This window comes from Hakea prostrata, chromosome 4 (assembly GCF_041222555.1).
Source record: "Hakea prostrata isolate BN-2017 chromosome 4, UWA_Hpros_2, whole genome shotgun sequence".
NCBI classification, from domain to species: domain Eukaryota; kingdom Viridiplantae; phylum Streptophyta; class Magnoliopsida; order Proteales; family Proteaceae; genus Hakea; species Hakea prostrata.
Window position 1 is genome coordinate 54,205,868 of NC_142603.1, and position 19,608 is coordinate 54,225,475.

Consider the following 19,608-nt stretch of genomic DNA (forward strand, 5'->3'; position numbering starts at 1 on the left):
AAAAGACATTGAGCATTAACATATCCCCAATAGAATTTCAATATCCAAACTAAGATAAATCTTCTAAGTCTATAGTTTCTCCCACTAAATCTGCCCTTGACAAGCTAACATCAACATCATCAATGTTCAATTGCCTTAATTCCATAGTTTGCATGGTCGAAATTACGAAGTTTCGACTGAAATTTCGATCGATCAAAATTAATGATTTTTTTTTATATATAAATTCAAGCTTCAATTTCAGGCCTCATATGGATTCAAAATAATTTGGATTCTTGCCCCAAGCAACCAACAAAGGCGACCAAGCCTAGCGCTAACAAACTTAAGTCTAGGTTTTGTCCTCTTTTCATCTCCAAACCTTTAGGATTTGTTTCTAACATTGAATCATCATGTTATTAAGATTCTTTGACAAGTTTGAACTTATCCTTTGTTATATTCTACAAAGATTTCGAATCGACAACAAGGTGAGGATGTTCACTTACATATAACCCAAGATGCATTCTTATTAGTAATAGGACTTGAATGCATGTTATATATTGTTGTTATATGATTTAGACATGATAACTATGTGTCACACCCACCTGCCAGTATCGGTCCCGCTCGACAACTCGTGGGTGAGATTCCCAATCACAAGATCCATGGTTTACTATCAATGATAATAAATGCATGCAATAATAATCAAGAAAAAGAATATTCCAAACAATTAAATAAACAAATTACATGAGTCCAATACTCGAAAGAAATAATCAAAGAAAAAGGAATAATGTAATATGTCCCAAAATTAACAGAGTTTAGAATAAGCAAAAGTTAAATTATTTCTAATTGTTTCTTTGTGTTCTCTCATAAGCGAGGGTCTTTTTTAGTTTTGCAATAAAGGGAGTCATCCAACCTTCTTCCACTAACTTCTAGAAATGACATGCTATATGTGTAATATCCAGCCCTATTCGACCCCGACCCTAACCTGGGTCCACTGTTGTATTTAGGTCCGAAAACCCGAAGCGGTGGTAGAAGAGACTTATGGACCATTCTGATTGATGATCATGATTCAGAGACCGAGCCTATAGACATTGATGATGATACCCATTACTTAAATGCATTGTCAGTGTTTAAGGAAAGTCTGCGCATCGGAGAAGATTAATCTAGTTAAAGTACTTAATGACCTCCTATGCACAATCCGAAGGTATTCCCCGAAACTAGACTTCTTGATTGAATTGTAGAAGAAAACCTCACTCAAATTGACCTTGTATAGCATTTCTAAACCCTACTTGAAGTTGTTGAAGTAAACCTGTTTTTTTGCTAAGAAACATTTTGGTCGATACCATCGACCAAAGTTTCCCAGTCTGCCAAGTTAATGATTTCATGGAATATTCCCATTCTATTTATTATAACCTCGAGCCTTGAGCCCTATTGCAATCATTTTCTCACCTGAAAACGTGGGGGGAGCTTCCCAAAGCAACTCCTTGGCTAATGTGAAGGGCACTTCACCAAAAACTCATTGTTTATCATTGATTCTTGTCTACATCTTCCACACCAAGGTATGAATCACCATTCACTCTCTATCCTACCATTTTCTATTCTTTTATATTCCTATCTTGCTGATGAGACATTGGAGTTGGAGCTGCAACCTTGCAACCACCACTCCAAGTTTCTACACATGATTAACCTATGATCTTCTTAGCCATCCATTGATACTATGCCTCCATCTCATGCCTAGCATATGTATTCCTTAATTTTTCTATTAACATCATGCCATTTTGTACCAAACTGAGTTGTAGAGTATGCTATGTTCATGTTTATCACTACTATATGATTCCAATCGAATTTCTATTAGTTCCCCTAGCTATTACATGCCATTTCCATGTCAATGCAATCAATTCCAACTTATGCCATGATGTTTGTCACTTGAACTTGTTAGCTCAATTTGGGGCTTTTCGTTGAGACCATTGGATTGGGTAAATTTCTTGACTTATAGTGTCCTACTACTGTTGTTAAGCATTCCTCCAAGTTTCAGATTGATCCAAACACCAGAAAACCAATTTCAAATGAAAACCCCCAAAATCCACTATTCTGTCCCGAAGAGAATTTTGGTCAATCCTTTTGGTCGATACCATCGACCAAGGACCATCGACCAAAGTTGTTGCTGACAGCAACCTTGGCTAGTTTTGATCCAATTAGCATCCGATCTTCCCAATACCTTCTCTAACTTATTATTAATGTTTGTTTAGGGTCTTAACAATTCTTTTGGACTATTTCTTGGTATTCTCAATTCATCATCAATTCAACCCAAGGTAAGGATGGTTATCTCCATAAACATATAGATCATCAACTTATGGTTTATGTTCTTATTTATGAATAGAATCTCTTGATTACTTTTAATCTTTATACGACTGTTATATATGTGCTAGAACATAGAGTATTGAAATCTTTATACTCTTGTCATGTTACATTACTATTCTTGTTTACTTATGTCTATGATGATTCATTTCAATATCATGATTTAACTTTTATGATAAGATGTATTGGATGCATGAAAGATGATGAACTTGAATATGTGATTGCCTACGTATAACTTGGGATTGGGGAGTGTCCTATTGACACTTCTGTCCTTGGGCATCGGAGGGAATAGTATGGGATGTTCTCCGATGGTGCCTATCGACACTCTCCCGGGTTATTGGATGACATAAATAGGACTGTCTAGTTGGGTGGCTAGGTTTATCCTTGTCGTGTCAGACCCGAATCGGAAGGGCATTGAGACCGAACGAACCGTGGTAGTGTATGGTTGGATGGGCGCTCTAGGCCGGTAACCAATCCGGTAGGGGACATAAACCATGCTACGGATACCCGATAGGGGCCATTTATTGGTAGGGTTGCAAATAGCTAGACCTAGGCTCACGGGCGCTCAAGACCGGTAACCAACCCGTGAGGACGTGAGAGCTTCCTGTTTACTATTTGTGGATGACCAATAGGGTTGATGAGTCCGTAATCCAGGATTACGCCGACTCTAGTGTGAAGGATACCGGAAAGGATCGCCGGGGCGAGGAATGGACGTATCTGGATCTGACTTTACTGACTGAGTAGATGACTTGCATTGGGCTAGGCTTTACTGTGACATGCGCCAGTACTTATACCAAATGGTGATGTGAGAGAGCGGTGACCGATCCCCTTACCATGGTTTTTTAGATGATTTTACCGATATTCCCCTGGCAGACCCAAGATATCTTGTATGATTGAGGGGGAGTGACTAACAACCCAGAGAAGTATGGTGCTATGACTTAAAGCATGTCTACCCTAGAGATTAGTATTTATACAGTTAGAATCATATTTGCATCATATGTTCCATATCACATTGCATTATGTTATGTTCTGTATGTGTATGATTTCTAATTATGAAATAACTACCTTACTGAGTTCTTTGAACTCATTCCTTTCGTACAAATGTTTTTAGATTATCCTACAGGTACCGAAGATTATGATAGCACCCCCTTCGAGAAGGACTATGATTTCGGATACTACCCTTCGGGTAGTGGCATCTGTGAAGATCCGAGTGTTGGTGCCGAGGAGGATTACTATTCGCACCAGGGTTAGCCCCACGGTTGTGCGGGAGCGGCAGAGCTGGGTTTTCTTCATCCGTACCATTGAGTATACTATTATTAGAGCAGAAGAAACCCTAGCTTAGTGCCCCATTTCCCTAGTGTATTTATGGAGTATTTGGACCTGTAATTAACTTGCTTGGATTTATCTTTTAGATACTTGGACATGTAACTAACTTTATCACACTTCTTTTCTGTTGCTTTGAGAGGGTGGTTATCACACCTTCTCTCACCTTTATGATTATGTTCACACCTTGATATTAGTTGTTTTCCGCACTCTGATTTATTTAATCTTACCTTATTCATGATACTTAGTATTAGTTGTTTTTACTTTGATTATTATTGTTCATGACTATGTCATTGTGTATGTGGGAGGCATGGACCTACGAATCTTGATCCTTAGACTGTGCATCACATTCCCGGGTATTCCAGATGGGGTACCGGCTGGGTGGATGTGACAATATGCCTCCTCCTGCCATTCATTCCAGTCATACGAAATTTCTCCTAATTTAGTATACCCATCTGTGTAATATAATTAAACACACAAAAAAGAATGAATTCTGACGAACGCAGTAAAGAAACACATCTCACACGCATATCAACATCATATCAGGGTAAACACATATATAATAAAGAATGATATGCACGTATATGGATGCAATTATAAACCTAACTATGCAAGTCTCTAATATAGTAGACATGCTTTAAGATATAACACCAGCCCTCCTTTAGGTAGGTCCAGTTACTCTAATCCCTCACGGATTGGTTACCTCTGTTGGGATCTCGGGTAAGGGGCTTCGTGGAAATCCCCCGGATTCCTAACCCGTTAATCGATGGTTTCAGGACCACGAACCCAGGCCTCGAGTCGGCAACAACTCTGGACCATTCAAGTCGAGCTTAAAGGTTTGGAAGAGGACAAAATGTTGGTGGATGACCCTTGTAATGACTTAGCAACTCTCCTAGAGTTTAAGTAAAGAAAGAAGATTAATCGTGATGGTGTAAAAGAGTGTTTTTTTGAACGTCCGTAGATCGGCGAGATGGAGAACCCGATTGATGCAAATAAGGTATCAAATCGAAGATCGTCAAAAGACCTTTCCAACAAGCCAAAAATCACCAGAATCGGAGTTCATTTGGGGGTCAAACCATGGACTGGATGGTTGGGTAGTCTTTTGGTTCGTTCTCTCCACAAAAGGGCAAAATGGTCCTTTTCATCTTTTAAAATTGTTTTTTTTTTAACCTCAATCATGTCTCACAAACGTAGGGTGAGATATTTTGAAGAGAGAACTAGTGGGAGAGGAGAGAGAAGCAAGCTTGGGGAGGAAGATTTGTGCATTTTGTGTTGTAATCTTTAGTCCCACATTGCTTGATGTGGGATAAGAAGGGAGAGGAGAAGACTTTAAAAGAAAGCCTCCTCCTTAGAAAAACATCCCAAAAGAAAGGAATATCCTATTAAAGGAATATTCTCTCATTGTTTATATTTTTATTTAAATATTGGAGTTTTCTCTTGTCCCGTGGTTTTTTCCCGTTAAGGGTTTCCACGTAAATCTTTGTGTTTTCTTTATTGTTGATTGCCCTATCCAGTGGGTATTAATTACCCGACATTTTGACGGGGCGAAATCGCGATTTGGAGGTTTGATCACGTAAAGAGGTAAGTTTGCTTCAACTTACCTAATTTTTTGCCCAATTTCATGAGGTTTTTAGTGGGTAAATTCATTTAAATGGGATATTGGAGGTTTTTAGTGCTCTTCCTACTCAAGGCATCGGCCAATACATTTGCTTTACCCGGATGGTATTGGATATCGCAATCGTAATCCGTTACCAGCTCCAACCACCGACGTTGTCTCATATTCAACTCCTTCTGGGTGAAGAAATATTTCAAGCTCTTATGATTGGTGAAGATGGCTATCTTCTCTCCATAAAGGTAGTGACGCCATATCTTCAAAGCAAAAACTACCGCAGCCAACTCAAGATCATGGGTGGGATAGTTGCGTTCATAATCCTTGAGTTGCCGTGATGCATAGGCTACTACTTTCCCATGTTGCATTAACACACAACCAATACCTATCTTTAATGTATCCGTGTAGACCGTCAATCCTCCAGAGTTATCAGGTATAGTCAAAACCGGTGCATTGGTCAATCTCTTCTTCAACTTTTGGAAGTTCTTTTCACATGATTCACTCCACACGAACTTCACACCTTTCTTTGTGAATCTCGTCATTGGGGCGGATAACCTAGAGAAATTTTCAATGAATCTCCTATAGTATCCAACAAGGCCCAAGAAACTTCTAATTTCGGTGACTGATTTGGGTTGATCCCAATCTGCCACTGCCTTGACCTTATCTGGATCCACTTTGATTCCGTCTGCAGATACAACATGTCCCAAAAACACTACCTGTGAAAGCCAAAACTCACACTTGGAAAACTTTGCATACCGCTTCTTTTCTATTAACCTTTGCAAAGCGAACCTTAAGTGTTCGACATGTTCTTTCTCATCCTTAGAATAAATCAAGATGTCATCAATAAAAACTATGATAAATTTATCTAAGACATCATGAAATATCCTATTCATCAAATCCATGAAAGCGGCTGGTACATTAGTCAGACCGAACGGCATCACATTGAATTCGTATGACCATATCGAGTCCTAAATGCCGTTTTACATGTGTCACTGGCTTTCACTCTCAATTGTGATATCCTAATCGCAAGTCAATTTTAGAGAAAATTAAGGCTCCCTTCAATTGATCAAACAAATCATCAATTCTCAGTAAGGGAGATCTATTCTTGATGGTAAGTTTGTTCAACTCTCTATAGTCGATACACATCCTCATACTTCCATCCTTCTTCTTTACAAACAACGCCGGAGCTCCCCAAGGAGATACACTAGGTTGAATGAAACCTCTCGCTAATAGCTCATTTAGCTGGTCTTGAAGTTCTTTCAACTCCATGCGTGCCATTCTGTACTGAGCTTTGGACACAGGTGCAGCTCCAGATACCAATTCAATGGCAAAATCCAGCTCTCTTTTTAGAGGTATTCGGGTAATTCATCAGGAAAAACATCCATGAAATTCTTCACTACTTCAAGGTCTTCAATGGACTTCACTTCCTTCTTTTCTTCAATAAAAGCACAAAGTTTAGCACCCCCAACTAGTTCTTTGACTTGAAGTGCTGCAATTAAAGTCTTCTCATATTGTTTTCCAAATCACCTTGGAAGTCAAAAGCATGGTTATTGACAGGATGAAATTGAACTTTCTTCTCAAAACATGAGATGACTGCCTTGTGAGCTGTCAGCCAATCCATGCCTAAGATAGCATCAAAGTCCTTCATATCCAATTTCACAAGTTGAGCTTCTAAATCTTTTCCTTCAACAGTTATAGGAAAAGGTCCAACTACTTCATCAAGTTTTACTAGAGACCGAGTAGGTGTACTAACCACTAGTTCATGACACAATTTACTAAATGGTAAAGAAGTACGCCTCACAAATGATGATGCAATGAATGAGTGTGAGGCTCCAGTGTCAAATAATACAAATGCAGGAACTGAAGCAATAAGAAGTGTACCTGTCACCACATCATGACTCTGGTCTATCTCAGTTCCAGTCACACAATACATCTTTCCCGCCTGAGGTTGTTGAGGTGGCTTGAAAGAAGTATTAGACTGACTTCCTTTCTATGGGCAAAAGCGAGCCAGATGTCTAGGTTTCTTGCAATAGAAGCATATAAGCTCTCCTGGACCTCGAACTGTAGCTGGCTGAACTGCTGGTCTAAGGCCATTGACAGGATGGGGATTTGCATAAATAGGTCTTGATGATGGAGTAGTACCAGCAGGCCGCATAGGTGCATCGCTATTCCCATAACCAAACCCTGATCCTCTTGGTTGGAACTGAGTACTGGGGTAAGGTGAAGACCTATTGAACCTTCCTTGATTTCTGCTCACATAAGGACTGGGACCCTTGTTAACTAGACTCCTCTGCAGTTGGTAGGTCTCTCTTTCCCCTTCCTCAATCTTCTTCGCCACTTGCACCACCTGCGCATAACTCATGATAGGTTGTATTGCCATGTATGTTCTTATGGTTGGCCTCAAACCTTTCGTGAATTTCTTGGCTTTCTCCAAGTCAACCCTCATAAATGCCGGAGCAAAGAAGAAGAGCTCCTTGAACTTCTGTTGATAATCGAGAACAGAGAGATTTCTGTTGAAACGCCATAAATTCAGCTTCTTTGGAGTCTCTTACCAACACTGGGAAGTAATTTTTGCAGAATGCTTCCTTGAAAATCTCCCACATGATCACTGGATGCTGTGCTGCCAAGACAGGTTGGGTGGCGTTCCACCAAGCATCCGCCTCATGCTGAAGCTTTTGTTCATCGCACACTATCTTCTGTTCTTCATCACACCTTAAGTGACGGAAGGCTTTCTCCATTTCGCTTAACCACTTATTCGAGAACAAGACGTCCGTAGATCGGCAATGGAGAATCCCATTGACGCAAATAAGGTATCAAATCGAAGATCGTCGAAAGACCTTTCCAACAAGCCAAAAATCACCAAAATCAGAGTTCATTTGGGGTCCAACCATGGACTGGACGGTTGGGTAGTCTTTTGGTCCGATTCTCTCCACTAAAGGGCAAAATGGTATTTTCATCTTTTAAAATTGGTTTTTTTTAACCTCAATCATGTCTCACAAACGTATGGTGAGATATTTTGAAGAGGGAACTAGTGGGGAGGAGAGAGAAGAGAGGAGCAAGCTTGGGGAGGAAGATTTGTGCATTTTGTGTTGTAATCTTTAGTCCCACATTGCCTGATGTGGGACAAGAAGGGAGAGGAGAGGACTTTAAAAGAAAGCCTCCTCCTCCTTAGAAAAACATCCCAAAAGAAAGGAATATCCTATTAAAGGAATATTCTCTCATTGTTTATATTTATTTAAATATTGGAGTTTTCTCTTATCCCGTGGTTTTTTCCCGTTAAGGGTTTTCCACGTAAATCTTTGTGTTCTCTTTATTGCTGATTGCCCTATCCGGTGGGTATTAATTACCTGACATTTTAACCGGGCGGGATCACGATTTGGAGGTTTGATCGCGTAAAGAGGTAAGTTTGCTTCAAGTTACCTAATTTTTTGCCCAATTTCATGAGGTTTTTAGAGGGTAAATTCATTTAAATGGTATATTGGAGGGATTATGTTGGGGAAATAATTTTCGGACTCCGTAGGAAGATTCGCACGGCTGTTGTGCACGTCTACTTCGAACCTTGTGCGAAACCGAGATTTTCGACCGAGTTGACTCGGTGAGATGCCCGCCGAGTTAACCGGGTCCATTGGGGCTGAGTTGACCCGCCTTGTTGAATTGAAATCAATACCCGGTTAACCCACATTTGATCCGTGTTCAATTGAATCCCGAATTAAATCTAACCGAAATTCCGGGACTTTACACGTGAATTCTCGATCAACAAATGAGGAATAACTAATCGCATTATATTTAATTGATTGTGGTTATTTTATGTCTTTTTTTAAATATGAATTGCTATAATTATGTTTATTATTACTTATGATGTTGCTCCTTGCTTTGAAATCTATTATTATTGTTATGAAATGGAATGTGAATGTATGTGAAGGAAGAGGAGAAATATTATTATTTCCTCTACCTTGTATTTTCTACTGGGGTTGTGGGCTCACCCATTGCCCTAGTTATGTGATTGCTTAGGTCGTTTTTAAGGAATGGGGAATGCCCTTTTGGCATTTCTGCCATAGGATACCAGAGGAGGTGGTATGGGAAACATTACTATTATACCCATGGCGCTTTCCCTAATTATTGGTTGACATATTTAGGGCATGTCTAAAAATGTTGGACTAGGTGACCTCTTAAGTACTACTACCCTTCCTGCAGGGGTATTGAAGTCGGTTAACCCGTGATGGTAGTGGTTGGGTCCTGTATCGAGCAGGCCCACTATCATCATAGAGAGGTAGGGTTGCATATAATAGATAAGGGCTCATGCGCACTCAAGACCGGTGAAATAACCCGTGAGAGGACATAGAGATCATCATCTCTATTATATGTGGATGACCATTGGGTTAAGGGATGGAATCCAACATATGCCTCCCGTTGAGGATTCCATTCATAGGTGGGAAAATATTGAACCAACAGAGCACTATGCGTGAGGGGAGATATCCGGATCATTGTAGTACGAGACTGTATGAACCTGCACTGGGCTTAGGTTTGTCCCTGACACGCGCCAAATCTTATACCAATTGTGATGTGAGAGAGTGGTGACTTAATCCCCAACTATGGCTCGATGAGACTTTACCCAACAGCCGCGGAGAACCCAATAGACGTGCTTGAGTGCTGTGAGGGAAGAATGATGAGACCGCCCAAAGAAGACTGGTGTAAGACTTAATGTGTGTCTACTTTAGAGACTACATTATAAAGTTAAGAACCTCATATCACCTCATGGAAATTGTATGAAGATATGATGTGATTGCGTTACCTCACTAAGTTCTATGAACTCATTCCTTTATTTTGCTGTTTTTTTAGACTGCTCTACAGATTATGAGGACGTTGTCGGAGAAGAAGTGGAAGCTCATAACGCTTCATGTTCATGCCAGGATTGCTCTTATGGAGTTTCTTTTCCTTAGAGCTTCCTTAAATGAGTTTCCGCTGCAACTTTAAATATTCTTTCTCTTTTAGGACTCTGATGTTTAGTTTTGATTTGAAGTAATGGATGATTGTATTCATTATTTCAGATTCGATAATTTATTACTTGAACTTGATTTATTCTTGTCCATTTAATTATGCTATATCATGTTTTGTATGGATTTGTCACTGAACCTAGATCTTGCGGTGTATCACCCCCACGGGTATTCGGGTATGATCGGATCCGACTGGGTGGGGTGTGACAGTTTCAATCCTTGTCAATCATCCATGGATTGGGTTTAGGTCCACTCTCCCATCACGATCATTAGTATGAATAATGGCGCATGTTGGGGTTTCTAATCCAATGCAAGGTCATATAGTGACATACTACATGTAGTCCAAATACTTCTCCTGTGGCACCAACCAACTCAGTTCAGTATCATTCTCTTCTTAAGAATGAGAATCCTCACGGATTGGATCCCTTTGAACCCGATGGTCATCCACATATTGTTAAGGTGGATGCTCTCATGTCCTCTTGTGCTCTTTTTGGCTGTCACTTTAGCTTCATTTATGAAAGAGAACTTCCCTCTTGTTTCAATCTCACATTGTACGTCCTTTCTAAATTAGCTGGGTTTGTAGGACATTGGTGTCACTGTCATCAGAATTGGCTTTTCTTTTAAGTACCCATTTGTGTGCCCAGTATTTTTATCTTTGTCAATTTGTAAGCTTTGTTTCTGTGGCCCCTTTTTTTAGTTCACACGACAAAGTGCAAGTGAGTATCGAGAGGTCTCGTTTATGTCACGTACCTGATTATGAACCAAAACATTTTTATATTTTCCTGTGGAACATATCAAGCACAATGAATTTAGACTCTGTAGAGGGCTTAAAAGCCTATCCTTGATTTCAATATTTGAAATCCTAGTTATCAGTTTCTCTACTGTTTGGGTGCTCAAAAATGAAACTGATAACCGTAGAGGACAGAGGAATCCCAATAACAGTACAACAGCCACAGGCATGATCCTCATGAGGGGCTGCTCCTGGTTTAGTGTCTCCTGATGTACATATTGGATTTCAGGGATTTGGTTGTCAACAGCTGAGGCATTATGGGGTAGAATGGTTCAGATTTGATCAATAAAGAGTATGGTGCAGTAGGTGTGGTGGTCATTAGATTGTAGTCTACCTCAACATCTTAGTTCACTCAATCACTCTCAAATAACCAGTTATAGACTTCTAAGTACTTTCAATGTGGTTAATCTGGTCATTTGTAATTTTTTGCAGCCACTTGAACAACAATTCAGTTTTTGGGAGAATTCCACCTAAGCTTTCCAATCTAACAACTCTTTTTCACTTGTGAGTTCATATAGGATCTTGAGAAGTTCATATTACCCCTTTAAATTTTAGTTTAGTTATCTCATAGTCTACAGAGGTAGATATTCTAGTCTATTTTAGTTTTACTCTTATGTTTTTCTTGTTTATGATGTTAATGTTTACAGGTACGTACACACTTTGCTAGGTCTTCTCAAACTTAGCTACTAGACATGAAGGAGCGAAGATTGGTGGGTCAAATAAGCAAACCCATTAATGTAGCTGGAGCACATTTATGAAGAAGAAAAAACAGAAAATAAAGAAAGATGGAAGGAAAGGAGTTTGTAGTTATACTTGTGTCTTGGTCCCCTGCGAGTTGATGAGTTATCTAAGTTGGGAATGTAGTTGAGCAATCATACTTTCATTTTGAGACATTCTATCCTTTAAATTAGCGTTCTCCCGCTTCAAGTCTTGAATTTCTTCTTCATGCTTCTGTGCACGCATTACTTGTGTCCCATGTACTTGTTTAGGTGTTACTCCAACACCTTGAAGCTGCATCCTTCCATGACAATCCCTGCCAAACACTATCCGAAATGCATTTTCTTAAACATCTCTATCTGACCATCTCTATTCACTTTCTTTCGCAAGCTCATCAAAGTTTGGCCTACAAATGAACCTGAAATTAGACTTGTTATAATTACAAATTTAGACAATAACTTTTCGAAATCTCATTGAAGGCCAACAAACCATTTTGTTTTGCGACTCTGCATCTTTAAAATGTCCATTAGATGTGTATATCTTATCAAAGAAGGTAATGCGATCAGGGGCATATGATCAGGATCCTCCAAGCTCTTCATAATTAAACAAAAAACTATTAGATATTAAATTTATTAGGGATAGAAGGAAATATTGATGAAGAACTCAACAATACAACATATCCTATTTACCATCTGTTCTTGAATAACTGCAAACGACGTACTCCCCGTCCTATGGTGCATCTAATGATTTTCAGCATTTTTTTGTTTCTTTTTGACATAGCCAATGAAAATTTTCCAAGGATGTTGACACCAATTTTGTTTACATAAGTATAAAATAAGAACTTCATAGAAAATTGAAATAAGTTTTACATGGCATTCGGGAGAGTTCCACATGTCAAACAACGCCCTCCAATCTTCATCTGGGAGCCGTGAGAGGTTGATGTTTGCTATCCTCTCTACATCCGAGTCATAAGCATCATAATGCTTCCGCTTTATTCTGGTTGAACAATTCTGATGAAATCTACAAGATCATGATGAACACAATATTCTGGAATTACTTGGGAGAAAGATTCAAACCTCTTGATCAAAGTCTCATACCAATTCGACCTGATCAGCAGGCTTGAGGGCTCGTGTTGTGACTAAAATATCCCAATCCCGGTTCAAGCCAGTTCATTCCGGTTTTAACTAATCAAGTAAAGCAATCTATGGGTCCGCCCAGGAATTATGAAGAAGGCCTAATCATGGCCACCCAGTCCTATGCTATGATTCGACAGTCACAGTTAAAAGTAGAACAGACGGGAAATCTAAAGGAACAATGAACTCGTCAAGGGTAAGTCTCTCAGATCAACCAGAACACTGATACTTTCTGATTTCACTCCATTAGAACACCTCAGAAGCTCCTTCGAGCTCTGGAGCATCGTCTTCACCATTCTGACTAGACCGTCGGAGACACGACGCCGATCAAGACGATAGGCTCCGTTTCTCATTGGTGTTCTATTTTTCAAGAACGAGAGACTAATTGAGGAATCAAGCAAGTTAGATCGAGCCAGATCTGAGTTGGTTCGGTGCTGAACTACGGTCCAAGGTCTCCGGCAAATTTAGCAACAACAAATACCCTTTTGGCTTCAATCGTCCCAAAACTTATTCTCTACTTAAACTGGGTTTCTAGGTTAATTTCTCTTATAAAAAATAAATATTTGCATTTTCGATCAAAAATATAAGCAGAAGACCAAAGATAATGTTCAAAATATATTGATGGCATGAAAGAAGCACAATACGAACAATTTTCAAAAAAAAAAATTACGCATTTTTTTGATCAACCACAGAAGAAAAAAAAAACCCTGAACTAGATCGTGTGATGGATGAAAATACCCATCTAACATTACATATCTTTTGATCTCAAGTGAAAATGTACCTGATCGAGTTGCAAGCAGGGTGATTTTTTGATTTGCAAAGGCGCAAATGCAAAGATGGTGTCAAGCGATGGTGAATGGTGAGAGCTCTTTTGGGAACGGTGAGAGTTGCACAAGAATTTTCGGTGAGAATGTCGAAATGGGAAAGGTTCTTCTGAGAATCGTTCCATTTTAGGGCTCTTGTGGAGAGAGAGAGAGTAGAGAGTTGAGATCGAGAGTGAACTGCATTAACAAGTGGCTCTTCTTTGTTTTGAGGGCATCTGTTTTTATGAAGTGAATTCACATTGATACCCTCAACTACCGTCTTGGCCAGCATTTTTGCCCCATTGTGCCTCACATTTCTCACCATAAGTGTGCTCAGAAAAAATACCCTGAACTAGATCGTGCGATGGATGAAAATACCCATCTAACATTACAAATCTTTTGATCTCAAGTGAAAATGTACCTGATCGAGTTGCAAGCGGAGTGATTTTTTTATTTGCAAAGGCGCAAATGCAAAGATGGTGTCAAGCGATGGTGAATGGTGAGAGCTCTTTTGGTCTCCGGTGAAAATGTCGAACGGTGAGAGTTGCACAAAAATTTTCAGTGAGAATGTCAAAATGGGAAAGGTTCTTCTGAGAATCGTTCCATTTTAGGGTTCTTGTGGAGAGAGAGAGAGAGAGTAGAGAGTTGAGATCGAGAGTGAACTGCATTAATGAGTGACTCTTCTTTGTTTTGAGGGCATCTATTTTTACGAATTGAATTCACATCGATACCCTCAACTACTGTCTTGGCCAACATTTTTACGAAGTGAATTCACATCCAAAGTGTGCTCAAAAGTCCAGTTCATGCCTGGTTCTGCCCATTTTGGTGAACCAACACACTTTTTCCAGCATAGTTTACCAAACAAGATATCATTGATTATGTGCCAACAATAGCCCTAAACACAAGAATCAGCTTCCAAAGAGTGTTGCCAAACAACCTCTGAATCATAATTCCATCAAAATATACTCTATGGAGTTACACAGCCAAACACTTATTAAGTCGTTGGATGCAAATTTGGGTAGCTTGATATACTGTCAGAATAGGTACTTCATGAGTCAATAGACGCTACAATCATCTATTTACACAAGTTTTATGTTGGGAAACGCTAGTTCTTTAAGGGCCTGTTTGGTTACATGAATACAGAGATTTGAAATCTCTGGATTCACAAATGGAAAATTTATACCCGTTTGGTTGTATAATTCTCTGGATTCATGAAATCTAGAGATTCACATTTTTACACTAAAAACGTGAATCTATAGATTTATGGGTATGGGGTGAAATCCAGAGATTTCATCCCTATTATAAAAACCCTAAATATTTGTGCATTCACAAATATCACAAATGAATCTACATATTTCATTCTATAGATTCAGTTAAGCCAACAATTACTTTTATGAATTATGACTTTATAGATTTGAAATCTCTAGACTTATGTAACCAAACAGGCCCTAAGCAAACCTGGGATTGCAACTGTTTATAGAGACAATAATCTAATGTCATTATTCACTCCCAACAAAATATAATTAGTCATCAGATTAATGCAACATTTCACAAATCTGAAATTTACTTCACTCATTGCTTGTGTAGATGCTCTAATAGGCCATCAGAATAATAATACACTTCCCATTTACAAAACCATTCACAGTCATAGATACACACATGACAAAGAAACAATCATTATCTCTCTCCTATTGATCAAAACCCTACCAAACAAATTTCTTTCGGAAGTTCTAAAACTGTATCAAAGTCAAAATATAATGGGCGCTTCTTCATGTATCTAGATTTATTGAAGGCAAATGACAGACTTGATTTTCAATTAACTGCTCTAATTGTCAAAAATGAAAAACGAGAATAGGCTGATGAAGCAGATAGAGAAGCCTTGAACTGCTGCTATTGTTTTGGCAAGTGGAGTGGGCAGGTCACTCAAGACAGAGAAGATAGAAATAAAATACAGATTAATTCCAAAATAATCCTTTTCATTTCAGTGAGCATAAATTGAAAGAAGAGTTTTCAGTATGGGGTTTATAAATATTGGAGATGAAACACGAAGGAAGAGAGAAATAGAGGTTATACAGAGTTCTCATCTAAATAACAAAGAGAGAAAGAGGGGGTGGGGCATACTTGAGCTAAAAGTTGCTTTTCATTCTGAGTCACAATGCTGCTAGGTGTCACTATCAGGTGTTCATTTCTTATTAACAAGTGCTTAAAGATCATGATCCTTTGAGGTGATGTCATTAAAGAATCAAGATTTTTACAAATCATGTATGAACAAATAATGGGGTTATTCTTAAAAGATTCTGATTCTTCAAAACCCAACAATCATCTTAATTTAAGAATAGTAATTCTCGAGGATTACATTCCAGGAATCATTAAGCCAAACATAGTGTTATATATCCTTCTAACAACGACTGGACACCTCAGGTGCAGAATACCCTCTCAGGTGCAGAATACCCTTTACTATACCCTTTATTTATGTGAAAGATTAATCCAAATTGTTTTTATCATACAAGAGAGCCTACATACCTTCATAAATATGTATAGTATGATAAACAACCCTTCATAAGTAAAAATCATAAATAAACCTATTGAGAAAATCAGACAAGTGCAAAGGTACTTACAATAATAAATTGCCGATCCTACCAACTCCAAAAGAGCACTGACCAGAATGAGTTTGCTTGTTTTCTGGAATAATATGATTAGTGTCAGCAGCATCATAAAAACAGATCACAACAGAAGCTCACACTTGAATTTCTTCCACTAGTGGCATTCCTATGGTTCAATTCTTCAAAGTTTACCAAATCCACAAGAGAAACCCCAATTTGGAGTCACCGTACAGAGAACCAAAAAAGAAAGGAACCGAAGCTGTACAGATGAATAATGTCACCTACAATGTGAAGTGTCATAAAACTTACGGTACTATTTAGAGGTGTGGCTGAAATCTGACTAACCTTTCCAGCCTCTGTTAATCGAAAAGTAAGTATGCATTTGGTAACATGACCAATTTTTCTGTAAAACTATGAAGAACTATTTTTTAACGCTTTTTGTGCCAAAAGACCGTTTGGTTGAAAATAGACATTTGATAAATCCGTTCTTTGAAAAACACTATTAGACTAAGTTTGGCGTTTGATAGACTAGTTCTTAGTTCTAAGGTTTCAATCGAGACCAATTTTATCACTTTCATTTATTTTCTACAACAGCGTTCACCACTTTTAAACCTCTAACCTGTTCTTCCGTTCAAAAGAACAGAAGAGCGCCAAAACATTTTCTACAACATTACCAAGCGCGCCCTTAAAATATCCCTTAAAAGACCAACGCGGTTCATGAATCTCTAATGAACTGAAGACGACCAAATAAGAAAAAAAAAAAAAAAAAAAAAGGAGAAGCGCGAAATAATTGAACTGATGGAAGATACTAACCTGGTGGACGATCAAGGTTGTTAAACTGAACGGAACCCTAAAAATGAAGAAAGTATGAATTAGAGAATGAAAAAGAAAATAAAGAGGAAACAATGTTGCAGAATTAATCGAAGAAATTAAATCTGGGTACCATTTTTGCTCCAGAACCGCGAGTCAAAGAACTCCTCTCTCGTTACTCTTTCGTAGTAGATACTTCTTTGTTGAACTGACTGGTGAGAAAGAAAGAGCAGCATAAATGCTGGCACGGTTTATTGCCTGCAAAACCCTAATCTGATTCCTTTATTTACCCTGGGTAAACTAATGTTTCCTGTTGTATCCTTTCTAACCAAAGGAGTAAATTTTGAACCTAAACCGAATAAACTTGTATCTTTTTTTTTTAGAGTTGACATTTTTTTTTAATTTTGAACATCATTTTTGTTTATTTCGTTAATACAACATTCATGAGCAAACAAATACCCCATTTGATGCCAAAAAAATAATTTAAAAAGTCAAATCGTAAAAGGGATAATAATCCATACTTATAATTCAAAGAAAAAAATAGAATCTTGGTATCCTTTTTATCCATACTTTTAGACTTATAGTTCAAGGATAAAAGGTAGATCTTGGGTTTTTATTTTTTTAAACTTTTTTGGATTTTTTTAGTTACTTTTAACTCTGCTTTTGTCCGACCAAAAAAAAAAAAAACTCTGCTTTTGGCCCCAAATTTGAATAGTTCTTAAATCGTAATATTATAAAGCATCGTTAAAAAACCAAAAGAATGGTAAATTATCCATTTGTTTTGATCTATGAAAATTTATTTCAATCTAAATTAAGTTTGACTCTAACATAAATCCTTCAATATAAATCACGTTTAATCATGAATTTGTTGAAAAACTTATAAGATACATTTTAGATGCATCCAAGATTGCCATAATCATATTCATGTATTTAAGGAGATATTTTCCATTTAAACCTTATTGGATACACTATTAAATTCAGTCAAAACCAGAAAATTTATTTTGAGTGTAAGCCCCAGTCCCTCGATTAGTTTTGAGTGAATGAGCCACCGCCATTACTTATTTCATAGAATTGGAGTTGCAAATCTCCATTTGGCAATAGAGCAAGAGAAAGAGGTTGATAGAAAAGAGGTAGATAGGTGGTAAAGAGGAAGTATTAGGATTAGAACGATCAAACACAACACACACAATCGAATAGAAAACAAGGGACCATGGATGAGAATTAATTATGAATTGAGCACGAAATTCCCCCTGGTTTGTTTACTTATGTTAGGTTAGTCGACCTAAAACATGGCTAAATGAGTTGAGCAGGAAATTCCCCATTGTTAGTTTATTCTCAATGTCTTTAGTCACGCCCAATTTAAGTTGTAGGGACAGAATAATCTATTAGCTTCTTTGTTTGATCAGTTTATTAGCTTTTGAAGGATTTATTATTTCAATGTCCTTAGTAGGAAGTCCTAGTTCTAATAGGTTTCCAAGGTTCATTTATTTAAGGACCCCCTTTCCTATTTTTGTTGTATATGATTCCGCATTTGTTCTGTCAAGTCATTTCGAATGATTCTGCATCAACTGAGTGGTCTTCTTCGGTGTCTTTATTTTCATCAGATGCACCATCTTACTCATCTTCACCCATGTGAGGTGCATAAGAGGAACCTGTTGTTATCCCTAACTCCTCCATCCATTTCCAAGCAAACCATTCCTCCTCTTCTTCAAGAGTGTTGTGGTTCAAAATATGGTTGTGAAGCAATATACAAGTTATAACAATCTTTGTTTAAGTTCAGTATGGAAACTCTGCTTGAGTTGTCAATATCTTAAAACATTTCTTCAACCAACTGAAAACACCTTCTACGCCATAGTGTAACTTTGCGTGCCTCAAGTTAAACAACTCCTTTGCATTTTTTGGTATTTGATTCCCCTCTTGCATTCCTTGAGATAGAACCTAACATTCTGATATGGCATAAGAAAAACTCTTTGGTTGGCAAAACTAGCATTTGCAAAATAATATTTACCAGTTGAAACCACTAATTATCCATTGCTATTTCTATGAATAGTATTAGCCAAAATACCAGATGTAGACCCTTCCCAACCACCAACACTACAAAAAAACTATTTTTGGCGACCGTTTGTAAAACCATAAAACCGTCGCCAAAAATATTTGGCTACGATTTATGACCGTCGCCACTGTCATTGCCTAAACTGGTGTCACGGAAAATCCGAGACAATTTTTTGGGTTCGACCGGGAAAACATTTTTGGCAACGGTTCAACATGAATCGTCCCCAAAAATAAACTATTGGGCGACGGTTTCCATAAAATGTCACCAAAAAGCATACTATTAGGCAACAATTTTCTCATAAACCGTTGCCAAAAAACACAGTATTGGGCGACGAATTCTCACAAATCGTCGCCCAAAATCACATTTTTTACGACGGTTGCTCATAAACCCTCGCTGAAAATGACTTTTTTATTAGATATTTATCGCACTTTTAGCGACGGTA

At 38.2% G+C, this 19,608-nt stretch overlaps 1 long non-coding RNA gene across 5 annotated transcripts in view; it reads right to left on the reverse strand.

The window, feature by feature from the left end:
• LOC149019667 (uncharacterized) overlaps positions 1-17,328 on the reverse strand; it is a 39,268-nt gene extending 21,940 nt beyond the window's left edge. For 2 of the 5 annotated variants that reach the window (XR_016173117.1, XR_016173120.1), the window contains exons 1-3: positions 17,247-17,328; positions 17,117-17,153; positions 16,319-16,382 (exon numbers count right to left, since the gene is read on the reverse strand). This is a non-coding gene — a long non-coding RNA (uncharacterized LOC149019667). Of the gene's footprint in view, positions 1-5; positions 16,383-17,116; positions 17,154-17,246 lie in introns of those variants that run through there. The other 3 variants (XR_016173119.1, XR_016173118.1, XR_016173116.1) reach the window with 3 other exon arrangements.
• Between the last annotated feature and the right edge of the window lie 2,280 nt (positions 17,329-19,608).